The following is an 8,369-nucleotide window of genomic DNA, read 5'->3' on the forward strand; positions in this document are numbered from 1 at the left end:
TTTTTTTTTTTTTTTTTTTTTTTTTAAGGTCAGTTGATCTTAGGACAGAACAGCCTGAGTCTTCCAATGACAATTATAAACCAAGCGGGGCTCGGTGGCTCAGCCTGTAATCCCGCACTTTAGGAGGCTGAGGTGAGTGGATTGCCTGAGCCCGCGGGTTCGAGACCCGCCTGGGCAACTTGGCGAGTCCTCATCTCTACAATAAATCAAAAATTAGCCAGGCGTGGTAGCGCGCACCTATAGTTCCAGCTACTCAGAAGGCTGAGGCAGAAGGATCGCCGGAGCCCAGCAGGTCGAGGCTGCGATGGCCGGAAGCGGCCACTGCACTCCAGTCTGGATGACAGAGTGAGACTCCAACTCAAAAAAAAAAATTATAAACCAAAATGCAAAGCATGTATTGCTATCTAAAAGTTGGTTGGGCAAAGTGACTCACACTTGTAATACCAGAACTTCAGGAGGTCGAGGTGGGAGAATCATTTGAGCCCAGGAATTCAAGATTAACAAGGGTAACATAGTGAGATCGCATCTCTACAAAAAAACACAAAAATTAGCTGGTTGTCTATAGTCCCAGCTAGTGGGGGAGAAGGGGGCAGGGTGGAAGGATCACTTGAGCCCAAGAGATTGAGGCTGCAATGATCATTCCACAGCACTCCAGACTGGGCAAGAGAGGGAGACCCTGTCTCAAATCAACAACAAAAAATGTGTATCTTAAGGACAAAGTAGCAGAATGTAGTGGAAATGTAAACTATAAGTATCAAATATACATTCATACTTACTGAATAAATTAGACCTTAAATGAAGGTCTTCAATTTACACTGAGAAATAAGGTACGGGGATTCTGAAACAGTAGGCCTTCGATAAATGCATAACTTGCAGAAAACCTGTTGAGAATATATGACTAGAGTAGTACAGTGCAGCAAAAACACAAAACTCAATCTAAAATTCTGATGTTCTACTACCAAAGGAGACATTACAACCAACAGACAGGTGACTACAAACAAGTGACATCACAAAGCAAGCTATTACCACTACTAGAGGCTTCAAAATTAAGGTACTAAAGTTTCTCAAACACTCAGGCTGAAAATACTACCTGTAATTGTGTTGAAGTCTAAAGCAGGTTTTAGATGATGTACTGAACTTTAGACCGTCCTTCTAGAATCAAGTCTAACCCTGGTGTAGTTGATGAGTCAGCGGAACATACAGAGGGCAAAAATAAGAATTTCTATCTGGCCAGGTGCAGTGGCTCACAACTATAATCCTAGCACTCTGGAAGGTCAAAGTGAGAGGATTGCCTGAGCCCATGGTTCGAGAACAGCCTGGGAAACTTGGTGAGACCCTATCTCTACCAAAAAAAAAAAAATTAGCAGAGCATAGTAGAACGTGCCTGTAGTCCCAGCTACTTGGGAGGCTGAGGCGGAAGGATCGCCGGAGGCGATAGCCAGGAGCGTGCCACTGCACTCCAGTCTGGGCGACAGAATGAAATTCCAACTAAAAAAAAAAAAAAAAAGAAAGAAAGAAAGAAACTTATATTTAACTGCATACCACCCCCATTCTCTTCAACATCAACTCCTTTATTATATCCTCTGAAAATATTCCCTCTGATAATGGGAAGACATGTGATAAAGGAAACAGTAAAATGCTGATCACAGAATCTAGGCAGTCGATATGTGGGTACTGACTCAACAATTCTTTCAATTTTTCTGTAAGTTTGACATATTTAATGTTAAGAAAAAATGGAAGAAAATTATTTCTCTTAACATGGTAACTATATTGGTAGCAAGATTTCTGATTTTTTTTTTTTTTTAATCTCCTTTCTAGGAAGATTACAATTATAAGAGCTACCTGGGGATGCCAAAGTGAAAAAGTAGAAAGTACTATGACATCAGATGACTAATGCAAAAGACAGAACATTATAAAGGGTGGATTTAAGGTTTCTAAAAACGGCTTCCTGATACTCCTACACTTAACTCAACCCCGAATTTTTACTGGTATTATCATTGGAAATTTTTTTTTTTTGAGTTGGAGCCTCACTGTCGCCCAGCTGGAATGCAGTGGCACACTCACGGCCACCCCAGTCCAGCGTCAACCTGCTGGGTTCCAGTGATCCTTCCGCCTCAGCCTTCCAAGCAGCTGGAACTACAGGGGCGCGTTACCACACCCATCTAATTTTTGATTTATTGTAGAGACGAGGTCTCGCCAAGTTGCCCGGGCTGGTCTCGAACCCGCAGACTCAGGTAATCCACTCGCCTCGGCCTCCAAAGTGCTGGGACTACAGGCTGAGTAATAATTGGGAAATTATTTTAAAAAGTATTACGTGTAATTTTATCAACAAAGAGCAGAGTCATATACTAAAGCTAAGTTTGGAAGCCAGTGTAAGATGAATATGAAACCCCATGCCTCAAGAAGAAACATACAAAGACAATTCATGAAGAGCTTAAACAAATCAATGGATCATGCTATCCCTGTTCAACAAAAAAGAGAGTAAATGGTGCACATTCCTGTAAGGATGATGTCATGGAAGACATCTTTTTTGTTGTTGTTTATGTTTTGGTTTTTTTTTTTTTTTTTTTTGAGTTGGAGTCTCACGCTGTCACCCAGGCTAGATGGAGTACAGTGGCATGCTCACGGTCACCAGTCTCGATCTGCTGGGCTCAGGTGAATCTTTCTGCCTCAGCCTTCCAAGTAACTGGAACTACAGGCACCATGCCCAGCTAATTTTTTTATTTGTTGCAGGGATGAAATCTCACCAAGTTGCCCAGGCTGGTCTCGATCCCCTGGGCTCAGGCAATTGTCTCACCTCAGCCTCCCAAAGTGCTGGGATTATAGGTGTGAGCCACCATGCCTGGCCTTTTTTTAAAGTTTTACGGAGTTTTAAGTTTTACAGAGTTTATTAGTGAGAAGAGAAGGAAAAAGGAAGACTCATGGCAAAAAGACCTGCCATCGGGAAGTTTCTCTCAAAAAAGAAAAACAATGCCATGCAAGATATTTTTAATGCTAAAAAACTAAACTTAAAAACTCCTAGACAGTAATGTCTAAGTCAGACACTGGGCTGGATAAATCAGCCCAATCTGGACATGTTCTGTATAAAGAGAAAAACATAGGGGGCTTTAAGTCATCCACTAGTCTTCCAGTCAACTAAAGCCAAAATAACACTATTAAAAACAGCTGTAGCCGGGCTCGGTGGCTCAGCCTGTAATCCCGTGCCTTTGGGAGGCTGAAGTGAGTGGATTGCCTGAGCCCGCGGGTTTGAGACCCGCCTGGGCAGCAAGACCTCATCTCTACAATAAATTTTAAAAAAATCAGCCAGGCGTGGTAGCGTATGCCTGTAATTCCGGCTACTTGGAAGGCGGAGGCGGAAGGATCGCTGGAGCCCAGCAGGTTGAGGCTGCGGTGGCCGGAAGCGGCCACTGCACTCCAGTCTGGGCGACAGAGTGAGACTCCAACTCAAAAAGAATATAAGCTAAATAATCCTAGTTAAAATATGGTTGTGACATAGCTTTTAACCACAATTCCTAAGAATATTTATCTTACTATCTGAGGCTTTTGGCATGACACCAATCCTAATTTAGAGCTATCAAACATGCTTTGCGAATTATATTCGACATGTTTGATATGGGTCTATTATCAGCCTCTGTATCAGTCAAGGTCCCAGAGGATTCAATTAAGAACATTTTAAGCCAGGCTCGGTGGCTCAGCCTGTAATCCCATGCCTTGGGAGGCTGAGGTGAGTGGATTACCTGAGCCCGAGGGTTCAAGACCTACCTGGCCAATTTGGCAAGCCCTCATCTCTACAATAAATCAAAAATCAGCCGGGCGTGGTAGCGAGCGCCTGTCGTTCCAGCTACTTGGAAGGCTGAGGCGGAAGGATCGCCGGAGCCCAGCAGGTCGAGGCTGCAGTGGCTGGGAGAGGCCACTGCACTCCAGTCTGGGCGACAGAGTGAGACTCCAACTCAAAAAAAAAAAAAAAAAAAAAGTGCATTTTAAACCGGGCTCGGTGGCTCAGCCTGTAATCCCGCACTTTGGGAGGCTGAGGTGAGTGGATTGCCTGAGCCCACGGGTTCGAGACCTGCCTGGGCAACTTGGCAAGACCTCATCTCTATCATCTCTACAATAAATCAAAAATTAGCCGGGCGTGGTAGCGTGTGCCTATAGTTCCAGCTACTTGGAAGGCTGAGGCGGAAGGATCAACTAAACCCAGTAGAGGTCAAGGTTGCAGTGGCCATGAGTATGCCAGTAACTCCAGCCTGGGCGACAGAGTGAGACTTCGACTCAAAACAAACAAACAAACAAAAAAACACCTCAAAATTTGGACCCATATTTGCAGCTTTAACAATTTCTGAATAAAAGAACATTCCAACTACATAATCAGGAATATAATTTATTCAAGTTAAAAGCAGAACAGTTGGCCAGACTTGGTGGCTCAGCCTGTAATCCCAGCACTTTGGGAGGCCGAGGTGAGTGGACTGTCTGAGCCTGCGGGTTCAAGATGAGCCAGGGCAACTTGGTGAGACCTAGTCTCTACAATAAATCAAAAATTAGCCGGATGTGGTAATGCATGCCTGTAGTTTCAGATACTTGGAAGGCTGAGGCAGAAGGATCGTCGGAGCCCAGCAGGTCAACGCTGGGGTGGCCAGGAGAGTGCCACTCACTCCAGCTTGGGCAACTAAGTGAGACTCCAACTCAAAAAAAAAAAAAAAAAAGGCTGAAAAACTCCTGGGTGCGGTGTCTCATACCTATAATCCCAGCACTCTGAGAGGTTCAGGTGAGAGGATTGCCTGAGCCCACAGGTTCGAGACCAGTCCAAGCAACATGGTGAGACCTTACATCTACAACAAATCCAGAAAAAATATGCTGGCCATGTTGGTGCACACCTGTGGTTCCAGCTACTTGGAAGACTGAGGCAGAAGGATCCTCTGAGCCCAGGAGGTGGAGGCTGCAGTGGCCATGAGCGAGCCACTGCACTCCAGCCTGGGCAACAGTGAGAGTTCGACTCAAAAAAAAAAAAAACAAACAGAAAAATATTTTTGGCATGGAAAATTGAATCTCTACATTTTTCACTTAAGTAGTATTTACTACATATCATCCCTTATCTAAAGGAATACAACTTCAATTATTTTATAAAGATACATTTTACTTCCTATCACTTAGCCCTATTCAACATCAATATCAGAGTATTACAAAACTATTGCTGGGCTGGGCATGGTGGCTCATGCCTGTAATCTCAGCACTTTAGGAAACCAAGGTGGGAGGATTGTTTGAGCCCAGGAGTTGGACACCAACATAAGACCTGGTCTCTACAAAATATTAAAAAAAAAAAAAAGCGAGCATGGTGGTACACACCTGTAGTCCCAGCATCTTGGTAGGCTGAAGCACAATCGCCTCAACCCAGCAGGTCAAGGCTGAGGTGAGCCGTGATCAAGCCACTGCTCACTGGCTTGGGTAACAATAAGACCTCGATTCAAAAAAAAGGATTGAAAACTCAAGGCCAGGAACTGTGTCTCTTAATTAAGACTATTACTCCCTCCCAGAGCATTACAGTAGCAGAAACAGCAGTAATGTGAATAATGGTACTTGGCATTGACTAAACACTCAGCAAGAGGCCAGGCACCTATGAGGCACTCAATGTCCAGCACCTTGTTTATTAGTCTTGTTTCACTTCCCCTTGAGGTACCTCTTGGGGGGGATGGGTGATATGCCCAGGATTATCTCTTAAGTGGTGGAGTGGGTATTTGAAGTAAGGATCCAGATCCCATGTAGACTATTCAGCAACTATCAGACGAGATTAAAAAGCCGATATAAATAGTAGAGGTCCATACTGTTAGTGTTAAATAAACTAAATGTATCTGCTGTGCTCATGTTTTACTTTTAGACACTTTCAATTAAGAATATTACCTACTATGGTTGGGCATTATAAGCTGTTTGACTTAGAAAACTAAGCCGGATGCACTGGCTCATGCCTGTACTTCCAGCTGCTTGGGAGGCTGAAGCAGGAGGGTCGCTTGAGCCCAGGAGTTCAAAGCAGCAGTGAGCTATGATTGAGCCACTGCACTCCAGCCTAGGCTACAGAGTGAGACTGTCTTAAAAAACAAAAACTCCTATGTAGTGCTTCACATTCTGAGCATTACTGATTCTGCATTTTTAGCTTTTAAAGGAAATTCAGAGAATGTTAAATGGTCTTAAGACAAAGTGCTAAACGTGTTTAACTACCTAAAGGATCAAAACTTTGTTTAAACGAATTCACTGACCAGGGCATAGGGGCTTGCTGCCTGTAATTCCAGCTACTGGGGGTTCCAGCAGCCACTCTTCCCCTCACCAACTCCTGCCTGAGGCCGTTCAAAGGCATAGGAAGGCTGAGGCAGGAGGATCACTTGAGCCCAGAAGTTTAAGGCTGCAGTGAGCTATGTCTGTGCCACTGCCTTCCAGCCAAGGTAACAGAGGGAGACCCCCTCTCTTTAAAAAACAAAACAAAACAAAAAACATTCAGCCGGGCTCAGTGGCTCAGCCTGTAACCCAGCACTCTGGGAGGTCGAGGCGAGTGGATTGCCCAGTCCAAGCAACTTGGTGAGACCTTGTCTCTACAATAAATCAAAAATTACCCGGGCGTGGTAGCACGCGCCCGTAGCTCTGGCTACTTGGAAGGCTGAGGCAGAAGGATCACCTGAACCCAGCAGATCGATGCTGGGGTGGCTCTGTGTGTGTCACTGCACTCCAGCCTGGGTGATAGAGTGAGACTCCAACTTAAAAAAAAAAAACAAAAAACCTAAATTCACTCATTTCACTATCAAACCAATTAACTGAACATTTTCCCCCAAGTGTCAAAGTAAAGCTTTCTTTAAAAGTAGCATACAAGTCCGGGCCCTGTGGCTCATGCCTGTAATCCCAGCACTTTGGGAGGCAGAAGCGAGAGTACTGTCTGAGCCCACAGGTTCGAGACCGGCCTGGGCAAGAGAGTGAGACCTAATCTCTACAATAAGTCAAAAAATTAGCTAGGCGTGGTGGTGCACGCCAGTATTTCCAGCTACTTGGAAGGCTGAGGTGCAGGGATTGTCTAGGCCCAACAGGTCAAGGCTGCGGGGGCCATGAGTGTGCCACTGCACTCCAGCCTGGACGACAGGATGAGACTCAAAAAATAAAAAAGTAGCACACATATTCAGCAGGATATGGTGGCTCACGCCTGTAATCCCAGCACTTTGGGAAGCCAAGGCAAGAGGTCTGCCTGAGCTCAAGGGTTAGAGACCAGCCTGGGCAACTTGGTGAGTCCTTGTTTCTACAATAAATCAAAAAATTGGCCACGCCTGTGGTTCCAGCTATTTGAAAGGGTGAGGAGGAAGGACTGCCTGAGCTCAGCAGGTAGAGGCTGCGGTGGCCATGAGCATGCCACCGCTGTACTCCAGCCTGGGCAACAATGAGACTCCAACTCAAAAATTAAATAAACTAATAAATGCTCGCATATTCTAAATAAGTGAAAGTTACGATTTTCAGTTATAAACAGAATTATGAAGTTTTAATAACCCTCCACGCCTGTAAGACAACTGCCGGGCATCACAAAAATCAGTTGTCTTTCTTGCATCAGATTACAGAAACAACTTCAGATGCTAGAAGTTTCCTTCGACTTTACTCAACTTCAAAATGTACCAGCTGCATTCTGAGTTCGATGGAACTAGTAGAAATTCCTCGAGCTTCCCTGTTAACACTAACCTACACAAGCCATGCTGAGACGTGCAATTTTGTTCGGATTACACTGAGATTCTTGTTTCTACGGGAGAAAAAGACTGCATAAGACGAGTCTTGTCTTCCTCGAGGGCCTGTAACCACCACGAACAGTAACGAAAAGAAATGCCTCGAGCCACAGGGAGCCAGTTCGGCTACATCCCATACCTAGCGCCGTAATCGAAAGGCAATTTCTTTTTAATGACCACCCGGATCCTCACAGTCCGCGCCCGGAAAAGTTTCCCCACGGGAAGGGTGAAACGACAATTTTAAGAACCCTAAAAGTGGCGAAGTGCACCAGTCGGAAGAAACCCTGATCGCAAAGAACTTGAGGGGCACCCAAGCGGCCCGTGCACACACTCATCGGAGGTGACCGACTTGGCCGCCGTTGCCCACCACAGCTCTCCAGGGGGCTCACAAGGCTCGTGCAAAACCCCCAAACGGGCCCTTCTGGAAAAAGGCAGAACTCTCCAGGCCCGCCTCGCCCGCGCGCTAACGCGGGAGGCCGGCGGGCGGCGGCCGGGGAGCGGGCCCGGGAAGAAAGCGGGAGGGTGGAGTTCACTTTTCCCTCCGGCCGGCGAGCGGCGAGGCCCTCCCCCACCGAAAGCCGGAACCAGGCACGCGCCGCCCGGGCCCGCGAGCGGAGGGTGGGGTGGGGG

The 8,369-nt window shown here is 46.0% G+C and overlaps 1 protein-coding gene across 1 annotated transcript in view; it reads right to left on the reverse strand.

Annotated features, from left to right (window-relative positions):
• The window catches only part of RAC1 (ras-related C3 botulinum toxin substrate 1 (rho family, small GTP binding protein Rac1)), a 30,889-nt gene that overhangs the window by 21,858 nt on the left and 662 nt on the right, over positions 1-8,369 (reverse strand). The gene's annotated exons all lie outside the window — the stretch shown is intronic.

Source organism: Carlito syrichta, unplaced genomic scaffold, assembly GCF_000164805.1.
Source record: "Carlito syrichta isolate Samal-C Ts95f unplaced genomic scaffold, Tarsius_syrichta-2.0.1 Scaffold113490, whole genome shotgun sequence".
NCBI lineage: Eukaryota > Metazoa > Chordata > Mammalia > Primates > Tarsiidae > Carlito > Carlito syrichta.